General features: G+C 40.5%; 1 long non-coding RNA gene across 2 annotated transcripts; it reads right to left on the minus strand.

Moving 5' to 3' along the window:
- Window positions 1-3,716: 3,716 nt before the first annotated feature.
- On the minus strand, window positions 3,717-15,427 carry LOC111264042 (uncharacterized). Of its 2 annotated transcripts, XR_002682619.2 has the most exons (4): window positions 15,230-15,427; window positions 14,622-14,771; window positions 13,054-13,569; window positions 3,717-12,296 (listed from the first exon to the last, which is right to left on the minus strand). It is a non-coding gene; the product is annotated as an uncharacterized LOC111264042 (long non-coding RNA). The 2 variants fall into 2 exon arrangements; XR_002682620.2 differs by lacking the exon at window positions 14,622-14,771 and having other exon boundaries at window positions 15,230-15,426.
- Between the last annotated feature and the right edge of the window lie 632 nt (window positions 15,428-16,059).

The following is a 16,059-nucleotide window of genomic DNA, read 5'->3' on the forward strand; positions in this document are numbered from 1 at the left end:
TACTCTAACACAAAATATAATCCAGCACGTAGATACTAGTAATTCGTCGCTCCACGTAAAACAGCAAGTACCTTGCTCTTACCTTAAAAAAACTGACTCTGCAGGTGTATGTCTGACAATAAAAAATACATTTTTACAACCTAATTGGGGAAAATTTTAAAAGAAGTAGAAAGTAATTCGGAATCTAACTGGCTTCAATACAGAATATTCCACCAAGCAATATATCCGCCTATATTTATGCTAAATTCTAAGAAAATTAAAATATTAGAGAATTCCTCATGATATAGGAACAAAACCCACGAGATTATGCGCGAGCTCATTGCACCTCCACATTAACATAAGGAAAAATAAAAAGACCCTGTAATATGTATACTTCTATCCTCAGAACCTGCAGTTGTACCTAATATCCGACTACCTGGAGTAACAGGAAATACCGTAGAGATTTGGTGAGAGTACTCCCGAAGTAGAACAAGGTGCATGGTGAAAGCGAATATAAGGGTGTCACAAGAAGACCATAAAACATTCCTCTTGGGATGAGCGCCCGTAGACTCTGATGGAAGAATGAACGGTACTGCCACCTTCAGGATTAGCTTTATATCTGTCTCTTCGCCTCCCCCATCCGCGTTGCTCGCCTAACTTGCCAGCATTCGGCGTGAACTACAGGACAGCAAATACTGGTTTCCTGGCTGCACAGACTTGAGGTGTTCTTGTCCATGGTATCCCTTTATGACTTAAGCATGTCCTGACTTTTACTATAACATCCTCGTTTGCGTCAAGCGTAGACTCAAATGTGTTCCACTCAGTCGGAAACAAATAACTGCTGGTTATTTAACTTTGAGTCTCTTCGAAATCTAACCTTTTATCCATTGTAATGGATACATTCTGGTTTAAAAATTGTCATTTTGACTGCCTGGGCGACATTTCAAGTTAAATCTGGTCAAATAGAAAGCTGTTCTTCGTATCGAACTTGGAAATGATCCTTAGACCATATCAGTACCATTTGTTCTATGGTGTAAGTTATTATATTGCAGGTGAAACGGAAATGAGCGATATCGCCTATATGTTTTCATAGCGAATGCTCCCTTCGATTTATTTAATTACCGTGGAAGGGTTGATTTAGGTAATACTTAATTTAAGTGAAAAACGCTTAAAATATTAAATAAAACACTGCTTTAGGGGATAGGGCCTTATCGTTTTCCACTTATTTATTTCTTCCTTTCAGCCCTTATTGTTCGTTTGCCTAATGATGAACTTCAAGTTTACATAGAAGTATGTCTTAACTTCACTGGATTTACCCTTGTTTTCTTTTCTATTCATATATTCAGTCGTTCTTAATAAATTGCAACTTTGCTCCGACAACTTTGCATGACGGTTGAATTGAGAAAACAAAGATGGCTGGACTGTACCCCGTATGTCCATAGGCGTGCTAGGGCACTGTGAGCGTACGTGCGGCCACATGAAAGAGTCAAGGGTCCTTTCAAGTCATGGCGTTCGTTCAACGCCACGTCAATTCGGCTTGCTTCTTACTCAGCGGTAAGTAGGTCTAGCAAAAAGCTTATGCGAGTCGATCCATCAAGCAAATAATATGGCAGAGGGTCTAGCGTTTGCACCTTCGGTCTGCTTTCTCTTTTCCTAACAGAAGTTATTCCTGTGGCGTTGTTCAGGGCGCGTCGCTTAGCGTTCGCCTCCTTCAATAAGTAGGCAGCGGTAGCGGCAGCATCGTCTCTCACCGAATCACTTCCTGTTCCTGCTTTTACTTGTTCTCCGCCTTTTTTCGCGTCATCGTGATCATCGCCGTCGGGCGTTGAACAAAATACTCGTGCGCACAGACTTCCTGTAAGGAAAGGAAACCTTCGAACGCCATCGCTTAGACCCCTTCGTTGAGGCTCTTTTATTCTTTCGCCGACTCTCTGCCGTTAGCTATATCGGTAGTGCAAAACAGGGACCACTTCGTTCTCCCGTTTCTCGTGAAGGACAGAAAATAGTGAAAGCTACCGAGAAACGAAAGACCGTACCAGAGAACCAACGACACCAACGGGTAGTGGCGGGAAGTGTAGGCTGCTGCCGCCGCCCGCCATTCTACGGCCTAGCCACTTGCCATGACAAACTTTTGACAACAATATCCCCATGCCCTCGTGGCTCTCCGTCGCCAGTATTTCTTTTTGGTATATGGAGAGAAAGAGTGCCATCTGTGAGGGCGAATTGACGGGCCCGTTAAGGTGGGACAGTGGCGCTCCAGCGCTAGCAAGTGAAGAATAGGAGGATCAGGAAAAGAAATAGGAAGAGGTATGAAGAGAGAAATGTGAGAACGAGTAAGCATGACCACTTCTGAGTGAGTCTTTTGAGCGACGGCCTGATTACGCAGGCGACTTTTTCCCCAGCAGCGGCCCTGCCAGACTCAATCAGGAGAGACCTGCGGAAGCTTCTGACAGCCAACAGCGGTAGCCGCCAACCGTCACTGCTCCCTGCGGTTCTTGCCTTACACCTGCTTGGTTCATCGACAAAAACTTCTTTTATTAATGTTCACACCGCGGAGCCTTACCTGTACCGATTGCTACACCAACAGCAATGTGTAAAAAGGCCAACTTGCGCGATTCAGAGGAAAATACGGAGTAAAATCGATGCTGATGATAACATTGATAAACTGAAGTCAGCGATGCGTACAAAAGGAAAAGCACGCTGTTAACCAAAGACGGGCTTGGGGGTGTGTAAATGTGCCTAGATGTTTGCTTGTTCTCTTCCCATTTTTAACCTTTACAATAACATGGATGCATATAATACTATACAACGACACTTCTAAGCCAAGTAGATGCCTGAATATTGTGATCTACGACGTAGCAATCATCGATACGACTGATTTTTCCAAAGGGGAAAAACGTTCCCTCTTACTATGTTGCTGGAATTACCAGGAAATTGTGTATCATTAGAAACATTTGCTTCATGGCAGTTTGCAAAATGCTGGTAAAACTACTATGACTAATTCACCAATACGATGATACAAATATGGAACTTAAAATTATATATATAAAATTCCATCGCTTCAAGTTACAAAAAAAAAAAAACCTCATCCTTGATGTAATAGAATTGTACTTGGGCTAAAAAAAGGACATGTTTTTGACAAAATTATCTATAATACAGATCACTTTGAACTGCTGTTGTAGAAAGTATTATTATTTAAATTTATATTAAGAACTCATTTTCGCCACGTTGGATTTTTTTTTCTTGTTGCTTATTTGGCGAATCCCGTAATAGTAATATTATATCCACGACAAGCCTGCCGTCGTTAATTGTCACATACGTCGATACGTTTCGTTTTTTGTAGTTAGTAAAACGGTAACTAAACCAAATTGAAACATATCTAATTTACCATATGTATGTTGTTTGATTGTGTATAGAAATGACTTCCTATCATTATCGAAATCTATCGAATGGATTCGGTCCATCTTTGAAAATATTATGATTTCCTTGTCTGAAATTTCTCAGTGCGACACTCTGTTATCAGAAAACCATATATATATGTTCATTGGAGAATATTGACATTGTTAAATATAGTAAGCTAACGTACCAGTTGAATGAAATACGCCCGAGAAACGTTCAAATAGAACAAAATCTATCAATTAAGTGAACTTCAGATGATCGCTGGTATTCACAGCTAACAAACATGACATTTACACATAGGTTCAGCAACAAACGTTGACAAATGAGAACTAACTTAATGCTGTAGGGGTCGTTTATTGGACAAGCGGTATTGGTTGACATGGGTTCACATCCATTATCGCGTGCGGTCCGTCCGACGCCCGCAACGAGTAACCTCGTCCACAAAACATTTAAATAACATTCTAATGGATCCATCTGCACAGGGGCATGTATGTGACGCGATATGCATGTCAAAGATAAAAAATCAATTATATATTTGATGAAAACCAAATGATATAGCAAATACAAATATATCTACGAAATCGTAGCTCGAAACAATTTCAGAATTTAATAATTCAAATAGCATTCTCAAAGGCTCAAAATTCGCAACGCCAATATCTGCGCACAGACAATGCATAAGTTGAAAACATATAATTATGAACTTGTCTGGTCTATCTCACCAGTTGTTTAGCACTACTCTGGCAGTCGGAATAATCTTATGACGTTTTGGCATGCTTTGACTAATTCGGAACCATCAATTCAAGTTACATAGAACAGGACTGAATTGCAAGGACATTATAGACAATACAATTTTTACGTGGCTCTAATTTAGTCCACTGTGAGTAGCCTGATCGCCATGACGATACTAACACGCCCTGCCGGCCTACAAATTGTAGCTTGTAGCCTTTCCTGCATATGTGTTAGGTGTTTTATGTTAATATCACCGATGTTCAGGACGATAAAGGTTTACCGGTATTTATAACTATATAGCTTGATGCAAAAGAACTAATGTGGGATTGCCATTAAAACTGCAGGTAACTATGAAACAAGTTAGTGATTCTTTGCGCACAAACAATATACTTAAACAGAAAAGCGTACAGGATTACGTGTGCTTAATACACTCCAACCATTAATATTTTTAGTACATTGAGGCCTATAGGCACATGTGATCGTAACACACGATGTGTTTGTGTTACATTAATAATCGCTATTTATCACCCAGTGTAATGAGATATATGCTCTGGATCCGGAAATTCAGCAGGCCTTTACAGGACTGATCGAAAATGGCCAAATCGGTTCAGTCGCTCGTTGCAATCCAACACGCCAAATGCGTTTTGCGCGCCTGAAAACGATATGCGCCCATGATCAGGAGCAGCTATACAAACAAGCTTACTCCATCACAAACGTCATATGGCTCAATCTACGGCGGTATGGCGACTTGCCTAAAAAGTGTACATCTATTGTAAATCGGCGCAAAAGCTATAAGAGGCTAGCGTGAAGGTAAACCACGTTCTCTGCAACAAGATTACCGAGGGACCCATAGAATAAGAGCTCAGAGAGAGAGGGAAGGTGGTAGAAAAACCATCATTATGTGTATATAGTGAGACGAACAGGACAGCATTTGAAATCCCAGAAAAATTAATGCACAGCTTGGGCTAGAAAGAAGAATACGAATTTTTCTTGTCCCCTGTGTCCTATGTAGAAATAGGCGATCCTGATCTGCGTCGCCATCGTAAATGCTATCTATTGATAAGCGCCGTCGTCGCCACGCGCTTGTTTGCCGCTAATGAACTTCCTCATTGCCTATTTAACTAGTATATAGTTGTAGCAGTAGTTTGCAAAAGTCCCCAACGCTGTTCCCTGAGCTATGCAGTACCGGAGGAGCCAACTTTGGTGATAACAGGAAGAAGACGGCGGCGAGCAATCACCATGCAAATCGAGCGACCCCTGTAGCAGCGGCTGTCGCTGTTTTCGCTCACGTTACCTGCGCGACTCCACTTCTTCAACTCCTTGATCCCGTTTCTTGTCCTAGTGACGCCTTTGACCTGCCCGAGGGACATGCCGACGGCAACCTGGAGGTTCCACTGTATGCCTAACAGAAAGTGCTACGCACGACAACTGCACTCTACTCCGTCTTTACATGCCGCCGCCCTGATTGGCTGGATACGTAACATTTATAAACGCCGTACAAGTAACCGCGCCGGATGACAATATAGCAGGAAAGAATTTCTATGGCAACTCTAGCGAAATAGGCTATTAAATCGCTTCAAGACGAAGGCACTGTTAGGGAGCATCGGGGTACTACATAGCTTATTTATTTTTGACGCGATATAAAATTTACTCATTATTGACTAACTGATAAGATAATAGGGAGCTTGAGACGCATCGAGTCAGTCGAAGTGACGAGATGGTATCGTGCAGTCACACGGCGTTATGCTTATCGGGACCAAGGTATCGTTAGGAGCGCAAAGCTGACACAATAATATGCGAGTTTTTTAGGTGATAAAAATGTAGAAAAGGTGCATGGGCGAAAAAAACCCACAAAGTAAAAGTCCAAGCCCTTGCGAAAAGTGTATATTTTAGCCATTCTCAGATCTCTAGAGACAAAATGTTAAAACCCGCAATTGTTACTTTACAGCGATAATGAGCTATAAACAAATGGTATAATTAGCGTCTTGATAACTTGTTTATGTAATACCCTTATTAAATAAGAACGTTTTATTTTCAGAGCTGAAAGCTTGTTCAACATTTTGTAATACCTGTTTCTTTCGAAAGGTTTCTAAAGTAATATATTATAGAGATATACGAGACAACATGGAGTAAGGTTGATCATGGAAAATAAACTCTATATATAATGTATATACATTAGAAACAATCGTATTGAGTGCTCCGTTTGCGAGTTATTTTTGCCGGTGATCAGAATGCGATCGCATATTTGAGTCCTGCTAAACCCTTCAGACAATTTGCCTTTACTATAGACTGAAGAACTTCGAATTATCTGTTTAGCTAAACAAAAGCTACAGAGAGTGATTGAAGTTACAGTATGGAGATTATTATAGAGTCAGTACACTTACGTTTTGCAGTACTTTACTTATTTACGTACCAAATACAAATGAATTCTATAATAGTGCTCGTTCCTTTGGGGGTACAGCGTAGTTTGGTTATTTAGACTTGACAGTTATTGCCTGCATTAAATGCATGACTGGTCGCTTTTACAGCGGTACACTGCTGGTAATGCACCTTTAGATCTGCATACAAGCTCTCTCACACTCAGGCACCCAGTAAGGCCCATCGCCATAGACGACTTTTCGAAAATCGAATAACATGCTAATGAACGCTAACCTCGCTGCATTCCCCCATTCCTTCAATCCCCGATTTATTACCCCCGGGCCTCATCTCTTCAAGTTTCCCATCCGCTTCTATGGGACGAGGTGGTTTTGGACTGAGGAGGAAGTGAGCGGCAGAGAGAAGGCTTTGAAAAGAGGATTACCGAAAAGGGTTTGGGGGTAGAAAAGTAAGAGCGGTGCTTAATGAGGGTTTATAATTCAGAAAACTCCTGTCCTCATTAACGTTCAATCATCTGCTTTATGTTGAATACGTGAAGTTTACTTTGCACACGAATGCGGACATTCAAACGATACTATTTGTCTACAATAGCGTATATGGATCAGGCGTGGTTTATAAACCTGTACTAACAGCTATATATTCATAACATTGTACAAGAGTATTAAATATTTGTTTGTTAGGAAAAACAAAAAGCTTATTTATACTTGTTGCGTCTGTAAGTAAGCGGTCTGTGTAGCCCTGCCACCATCACTGAGGCAAGCAAACAATTTGCTTATTGGTCAATAAACATCTCAATTTAGTCGTTTTGTACAGTTGCCTTAAACCATACGCCCTCTATTCCAATTTTGCTTTTCAATTAAACAGTGACTGACTTGGAAGTGTTCATAACTAAAGAATAATTTACAAATGCCCCTTGATACTCGGGTCATTCATTTACTTATTTAACAGTTGGCCCTTATGCTCATATTTCACACACATAGTAGTCACTGTTCATTTACCAACAAGTGGTGATTGTAGAAGATTAAAAAAAAAAGCTTATTATTATAATTCCAAGTTGGATATTCTACGAAGCATAATATTATAGAGTGTACAATGAATGATATCTAATACTCTAAATAGTCGAACAAAAAATATCATTGATTGTTATCTGGTTACCTTCAGGTATCTCTCGATTGTTCAACTCCTCGGTGTTTCCTTTATACAATAAGTGAGAACGTGTATAATTAGCGAGAAGTAATTGAGGCAGAGACGTGTAGCGGCCTATGCTTTATCGCGTGCCTTCGCAGCACCAACTCCGTCATATGCATTATCGCCAATGAAGAAGGTTAATATAAACTCAGCTATAAAACGTTTATGGCTGCGTCATAGAAGACGTATTTTACGGGCCTGTGCACTGGTCCTGCAATGCGCAGTATTGTACCGATAAATCTGCCATTTTGCTTCGTTTCAACTTACTTCCGGCAAACCGGCAAAAACATCTTATAAAGTTTTGATGTATGTGTAGATGTACCGTGCAGCCGAGTAAAGTGGAAGTAACGGTGCGACGAACGATGTCTTATTGTATGACGATACAGGCAATGCAAATTAGTTCAAACTGAGATTTGCGAATACGATCTGGTCTACGGTAAAGTTAACTATACAAAAAGAAAGTTAAATAGTTAAAAATTAATACTTAGTTGTAGTCACTTATATGCGCAATCTTTGGCAAGAGATTCCAATGCTTAAGTCGTGTAACAATCCCTGAAAATAAAACAATACATATCTTATTCTTACAACTTAATGGGAAAATGGAGTTATGTCTAACGAGCTGTCATATTGAAAGCTGAATTTCAGACTACCGAAACAGCTGAGGCTCAGCTATGATTAAAAAGAGAGGACCCATATAAACCCATATTGATAACAAGTGGCACTAGCACTTTACTTCGTGTTTATACTAGTCTTGTTTAAAAAATATAAAGAAAAAAGAAGAGTTGATAAAAGATAATTATATGTAAATATCGTATGGTATTCAAAATAGGAACAAGGCATTGGCATACATCATACTTTTGTATAACGAAATGAAGAATCGGTTATAATGAGCGAGCACTTAGGATCCATTTGAGAAGGATGCTTCATAGTAGACTATTTGGAAGGTATTCTAATGCGAGTTATGGGTACATGTGCAAGATCATGATGAAGTTTGTTATGGGCCCTTAGCGATCTGAAAGGCTGAAAAGCTGTTGGGTTCACCCCGCGGCAATGAAGCTTCTGGCTTCGTGTGCCGATAACTTCATGTATCCTCACAGTCCTCAAAGGCCACTCGTCGCCCATCCTAAGCGCTAAAGTTCGAATCAAAAGGTTTCGACGGTCTTTTTTCTTACAACATTGACGGGAAACAGCTTGTTTTGTTAGAAAAAATAAGGAATTATTAACTATGACAGCAATCGTCCAAAAAGTAAGAGTTTTCACAGAGGCATTTTGAACAATGGGTGTAATAAGGACGCTACTTTACTGTAGAGACATTATTTACGTTACTACTGTTTTATCCTTAGATGGACTTTCCTAACTATCACTATTACCAACTGTATTCAGCTCACACGCAGACGAAGACATTTATAGGGCTGCTTCAATATTTCATGTTGTGAATTCGATTTTAATTTTACATATTCGTTCATTTCTAGAGAGCAACGTTTTTGTTTAGCCCTCTTTCATATTTTTTCTATAAGAGCTACAATATCTTGGCATCATCTGTAATGACTTTTTTCGATAGACCCTCTATAATCAAATGCTAGAGGCGCAAGTGCTGTTCAGAACAACCCTATATAAAAAAGGACGACACTGAAAAAATTTAACCTAGGCAAAGCACTCCCCCTGCCAAACGTCTAGAACGCATCCACGATTTGCAGCTGAGAAGTCTGTTAGTACGTGCTAAGGCCGCTGCATGATGCCTTCCGAGCCGTTGTACAGGTTTTGAAGACGATCGTCTTATGTGGGATCTAAAGCAAACCCAGGCCACAAACCGTTAAAAGCACCCAAGGGATTCGTCGGGTAAATATGTCGGACCCGCTGATAAGCTGCGTTAGTCTACCCGCACGACTCGTGAAATTTACGTCGCACTCGCAATTTGCTCACTTACCAAGTAGATCCTGCAAAATCTCATGAGGCATCAGTTGTTATCTTGTAAACAAACGACTTCGCTCTTTTTCGAATAAATAACATTGGCAAGAAGTAGCATAGAGATTTCCATGATATAACAGGACAAAAGAAATTGAACTTACGTTCGCTGTGTACAGGCCCGCGCCTCTATACAAGAAAGAACAATATTTCTTATGTTAGGAATCACGCGCTTTAGATGCTCAGTATTAGATATCATGAAAAATCCTATCCCTTGCAGCGTCGATGCTATATTCAAACCGTTCAAGTGGTGCTTGATTGTGTTAAATGTTTCACGTACCTTGCGTACAAACTTACGTGCGACAAACATTCTATTCTTTCAGGCAGGGGCTAGAAACGTTGCGTTACGTTGTTAATTTTTTTCAAGAGGACAGTAGAACAGCTTTCGTGAGCAATGTGCATTTCATGTATACACCTGAGGAATTTTCTGCATGTTTAACATACTACTGTGTTAGAACAAGGATTTCAGTGCCGTTATACAGATCCTAGACGCAGCTTATGGCTAATTCGGCCATTTAATAAATGTACATAGAAGGACGTCTTTTTTTTGTGTAGGGCACCTTACGAAACTGAAATATTTAGAGAAACTGTACTTGTGACAGGCCCCCCCCCGGTAATCTGACTTCACCTTCACGTATGTCGTTCAAACCAGTTCACCGATCTGTGCACGCGAGTCGCACAGTCAGATGGCTCGGCTCGTTCGTAGCGAAAGGCCAGTACACCTTTTTATGGGTCTCAAGAGACCGCCCAAGTTTCTAGATGGCGCGGCAGCAGCAGCAGCAGCAGCAGCAGCAGCAGCAGCAAAAATGGTCCACGTATTCTGCTTTGTCGAAGCATCAGAATGGATGAACAGCCTTAGCCATGTATAACTTTAACCTGCCAATTTATTTTAGCTGAACAACTTGATTGCGTGTCGCGTTTATCGGCCGCTTTTTCGGCGCTGTCTTTCTTGACTACAGTTTTATGCACATGTAAACTCCACTGTCATTTAGAAAATAAAGCTGTTACTGAAGTCCGACACTGTGCGCCGATATAAACACGAACTATAGGACGAACAGGTTCTAGCATCCTATCCTATCCTATTGTTCTCCAGCTTCCTTTTTTTGTTTTCTTAAGATTTATTACAATTGTAATTGAATGACGCTAAAATGACTATCCGCGCTGACAGAGTTAAGCAAAATGTGCATAATACCTTTTCTACTCAGATAAACAACCTGGGAGGAATAAAAATTATAACAGTGATTTAGGACATAGCTCACAACAATAGAGACGCATAGCGTTACACGACTGCATTAACGACTGTAATAAACAGCGGAGTGTAAAACCCGCATACAAGTGCGATTTTAATACGATGAGCGACGTTTTTTAACGTCGCTCATCGTATTAAAAATGTATTGCTTTTAACTTTAATCGCTGGCCCGCAATCGATGAATTCTAATGCCCCATGGGTTTTTATTTTCTCTGCACAGGGGTTTTCAAACATTGACCACGATTAAAACTGCTGCCCTTCATGGCTTCTAGACTACATATTCATAAACACTTCGGAAATTTCATTTTCTAATAATGTGACGTTCTAATAAAATTCCCTCTTTGTCAGAAAAGATGTGTCGAGACCCGACCATTTAAGATAAAAGATTTTTTCTAGCGGCCACAGAATTTGTGCATAATCTAAACCTCATTAAAACCATCAATCTCTTAGTTAAAGATTTTTTTTTACCGTTTTCTTACTCTTATTATGTCAAAAGGTCCTCGGGGTCACCTTTGCTTCGGCTCGGCATCAAAGAGTCGCTCTACTGAGAGGAACGCCCTTGGGGTGGCTCTGGCTAAACTTATTTTTTTTTATTGTTATTTTCAATTTCTAGTAATAATTTTCCGACACTAAAATTTCAACTAGCTTGACTCTATGTTTTTCCGTTCAAAGTTCGTATAATAACGCACCCAAACAGGTGCTCATTAACCGATCTAACCACGCCGTCTATTCACTGGAGACTGTGTTGTCGAAAATGACGGTTATAGTTCGCTACAGAAATGTTCCGTAGGCGTTGATGAGAACGTCTCACAGAATCGGTCAACCTTCTTCATTTATTTGCATATCCAGTGTAGTATCCAATTATAGCGATGGTAATTATATCACAACGGAACACTAGCAAAAAATAATCCATGAATTGGTATGTAGTTAAGTGTTCTGCCGCACCTGCCGTAAATACTGGCCCTATCAGCAGGAAGCACCAGCAGTGACAATTTATGACTAAGATTGCTATTATCCGCAGTGTGGAAGCATCCAGTTGAGATTACTATTATTAGACATGCGACGATATACTGCTATAAGCTAGCGCGCAGACGTAACTATGCTGCCAGGCGAGCACATCCATTTCCTGAAGACTTTTTCTTCTTTCTCTCTTTTGTGGCACTACCGTCGTCGTCGTCGTCGTCGAATAGAGGATGGTCACTTACTCTACTGCCGTAACGTTTACGTATAGGGCATGCAGTCTAAGACGATAACGACGAAGTGCACTAGTCCGCCGAAATAATCGGCCACTCAAATTTGTGGCTGCAGAACGTTTCTGCGGAACTCTACGGCAGTAGCGAATCTCGCTGATTTCGTGCACGCCCATGAACACTCGGAGCCCTGCTTGGTGGTCAGCTAATGAACGAACTTCCTGATGAAAAGCCACATGAGATGAGAGACACTCATAAGTTCGTACTGCCTTAGCCTATCTATCCAGCTCCATACCAGGGGCAGACACACATCTAATGTTAAGCGGTCTCCATATCTGCTTAGCGACGTACAGGTTTTCCTTTAGAAATGGACGGGATACGCGGGCACCTAGCAGAAGCCTTCCTCATAAGTAGCTTAGTTACTTCTTCTGCTTAGTTATACGAAACAAACACCTAAACCTTGCATAAGCATAAATCGATCTATTTTTACATTATCAAGTATCTATTGTTCTATCTACGTTTGACCACGAGCCCGCCTGATAAATTTAAAAACTCTAAAAGTTCGCACATAATTCGCAACAAAGTTCAGCCGTCAGGCTGAGTAGTTATGTGGATTTTGGGAGAAAATTACTTAAGTCACAGAAATAATTGCTGAAAAATATGCGACAAGCATGTTGACAGTATCCATCACTTAAGTTGTTGTCAGCTTAATCGGAAAGATATTTCATTATTTAGTGCTTTTTTCGTCTGGTTAATACTGAAATCGATCGTCTCTACGCGTATTCATGCAAATAAGATTACAACACGTTTCCTTATAACAAAAATATAGTGTTTTTTTGTTCATAGCTTAAAGTTAAAAGAACACAGATTTTAGTTATCTGCGCTTCTGAATATATATCCGTTGAGTTCATATTGTCATATACACAACAATCGTAGTAATTCAATACTGACCCCTACGAAACAAGTAGACGCACTTACCTCATTTAACTTCTCATTTAACTCATGAAAGTTCTAATTCGCATTCCGAGCAAAGTTCAAACCCATTGAGCTATACGTTTGTTCTGGCAGGATACGTACGCCTCGATGGGTTCTACGTCCGTCGAAGAAAATCTAAAGTTGGGGGTGGGCGTTGAGATCAGCCCGAATTTTCCATTACTGCTGCCCGTTTTGAAATTGAGTCCAGCGAGCACTGCTTTTTTGACCCAGGCTCTTGCCGATTCCGAGATTGCATTCGTTGCGATTTTATGTTTCGTTTGCCGTTGTGAACTTTTTGCCTACTCAGCTAATAACAGCTCACAACAAAAATAGCCTGGGCGTTTTTTCTGCATTCGCTTGAGCTCGAAAAGAGAGACCCCTGTGTAGCTCATCGAGGTGATCAATATATTAGTATGATCGGTTGTTCGTTGAAACAATTCTATTTGATATAACGGCATTTGGTGACTTATACGATCAACAACGTCCTTTCTTTGCCGTTGTGCGCCATTTTGATTTATCCTGAAAATAGTCATAATGTCCTTCAATTTAGTAAAATATTTCGATAAAGTTTGCTGAAAAAATAGAAGATGATTCACTTTCAGCGACGTTATTGGATGAGCGTTCCGTCTACGTACGTAAATAGGTCGCTGTAAAGCGACCGTAGGTTGCGATACGGATCACCGCCACTTAACATATGCACTGACCACCATCATAGTATTACGCAAAGTATGCAAAATTGCCATTTACAGATACTTTCGTTTTTTTTCTGCGTTAACTGGTGGGCAATAAACCTTTTTGCTTTACGAATGGCTTAAGTATTACCCCATAGGCATTCTGGAGCCAAAAAAAATTCAAATGCGTTCTCTCGAATAGCTTATCTAAGGAGAATTCGTATAAAGGCATCGAACTATAAACAGTACCGTTGGAAATAACCAACGGGTAAATTACACTGAAAGCACTCGAACACGGCAGTGCTATCTTCCTATTAATGAATTGGCTTAGTAGTACGCCGAAGCCCTACGCACAGGTTGAAAATTGCGGAACTACTATCAGCTACAAATTACTGTTATTCGATTGAAAACTTTAGTACCACAAACAGTGAAGACACAGCCTAAGGCTACGACGAGCTAGTTAACGGTCAGAACATCGACGTGACTATAATTCTAGCTATCGAAATTTATAATCAAAAGCGAAAGATCGATCTCATATCAGTCCTTCTCAATGGTTCAAATTGGTAGCGTCTTATGGCTGTGCTGAATCTATGGTGTGTTAATCCGTTCCGGACATTTTCAGGTTATTGGTATCGCAGACATGTTGTTCAGCCTGTCCGCTCTTCTTGGTGGGTTCAGTTACGACTCCATTTTGCGAATCGCCCAAGAAAGCTAGCTTGCTCCTTCGTTTACCGCCTTTGAGAACGAAGGCCTCAATGAAGAATCATATCTAGATACTGCAATATAAACGGAAACCATAAATGGAACTGTCTATGCTACACTATCAGCCGATGTACGTATAATAAATTGAAGCTGTTTTTAATAGTCATATACTCGGTATTTAAAGTACAAAAACAATACCTTTTCTAGTAACGAAGAGGATAGCGGTAATATATAATGAATTTCCCAACAGGTGACCGAATCTCGGGAATCACAATGTACGTTTGTGACATCCAGTGACTACCCAGATATGTGATGTCAATCTAGGATACGTAGGACCACGAGAGCTGACTGACGAACAATGATAAAATAGTAAGGTAATTTCGAAGAACTACAAGTTAAGATTTCGATAGATTTAATATACAGCTTGGCGTATACATCACGTGGTGGATGAGTGAACTGGGCGACTGAATAGAAACCGGCATTGAAATTCGATTGTCAATAAAACGGCTTGAGAACAGAGGACGGGATGTTTGCATATATCAAATTTTCCTATTGCAGTAGATGAAGCATGGCTTCTACATAGCTACTTGCCAAACACTGGCTCAAATGATGTTATACAAATGCATTGCGTACAATTAAAAAGTAATTGCCCGATTAGTAGGCAACGTGTTTAACAAAAAATTAAACGTTGTCGGATGTACTATTCTCCAAACAACGAACTAAGTTGTCTGCATAATCGGTAAAACGAATTTCAAGTAGGTTCATATTTAAAATATCGTTATTTAGTTGCGGCCTTTGACACTTACATGAATTTGATGATGACCAGAAGGTGGAGAGTTAAAATTAGCTGGCTAAAATCTCACTTCGTAACGCAACCTTTCAGACATCAAGTAAGTCATTCGTCTATGTCCTCTGCTCTATGTTCCAGCTGCTCTGCGAGGCTTCTGAGGAGCTGCTAAACGTAACGATCTACACTCTAACACCATTAAATCATTATGTAACATTAACTCGTTCCAATCCTATCTTACTTATCAGCATCAGGGTTAGCCCTGTTTGTTAGGAGAGGGGACGAGCAAGTGAAAGTGAAAAAATGATTGGAAAAAAAAACGACTGGAAAAAAGATAGAAAAATAGAAAAACATAGAATACAACCGTTAGAGGCGACTGTGAAAAGCAGTGAGAGAGATTTTACCCCTAAACAACACTCTCCTCTCAAATGGATAGTGACTGTGTGTGGACGTTGTCAATAAAAATCGGTTTCTCTTCGAGGTTTCGAGGCAAGCAGACGGGTCGAATGGCCAAACGGTCAAGACACACTCTGCTTCAGCTATTCGTCAGGAGGAAAGGAAGGGCCCCTTTACAGCCGGCAATCACTGGTGGGCCTTCCGTTGATCTAACAACCTCGCCCCCCCGCAGTAAGCGGCTGAACGAGCCCAATCGAGGCCATCGCACGGATATGACAAGGACCCAATGGCGGAGCCTAAGAAAGTCAAAATTCGCTGTTGCCTTCCGCTGAGCATTGTCCAACCTCTTTTTGTCACCAGTCAATGATGGAACCACACAAATAGCAAATAAGCCTGTTCCAAGTTTCTTAGATATTTAATGTTTTAAATACCAAATCGTCCTTTTGCGATGCT

Source organism: Varroa jacobsoni, unplaced genomic scaffold (genome assembly GCF_002532875.2).
Source record: "Varroa jacobsoni isolate VJ856 unplaced genomic scaffold, vjacob_1.0 scaffold_815, whole genome shotgun sequence".
Taxonomy (NCBI): Eukaryota; Metazoa; Arthropoda; class Arachnida; order Mesostigmata; family Varroidae; genus Varroa; species Varroa jacobsoni.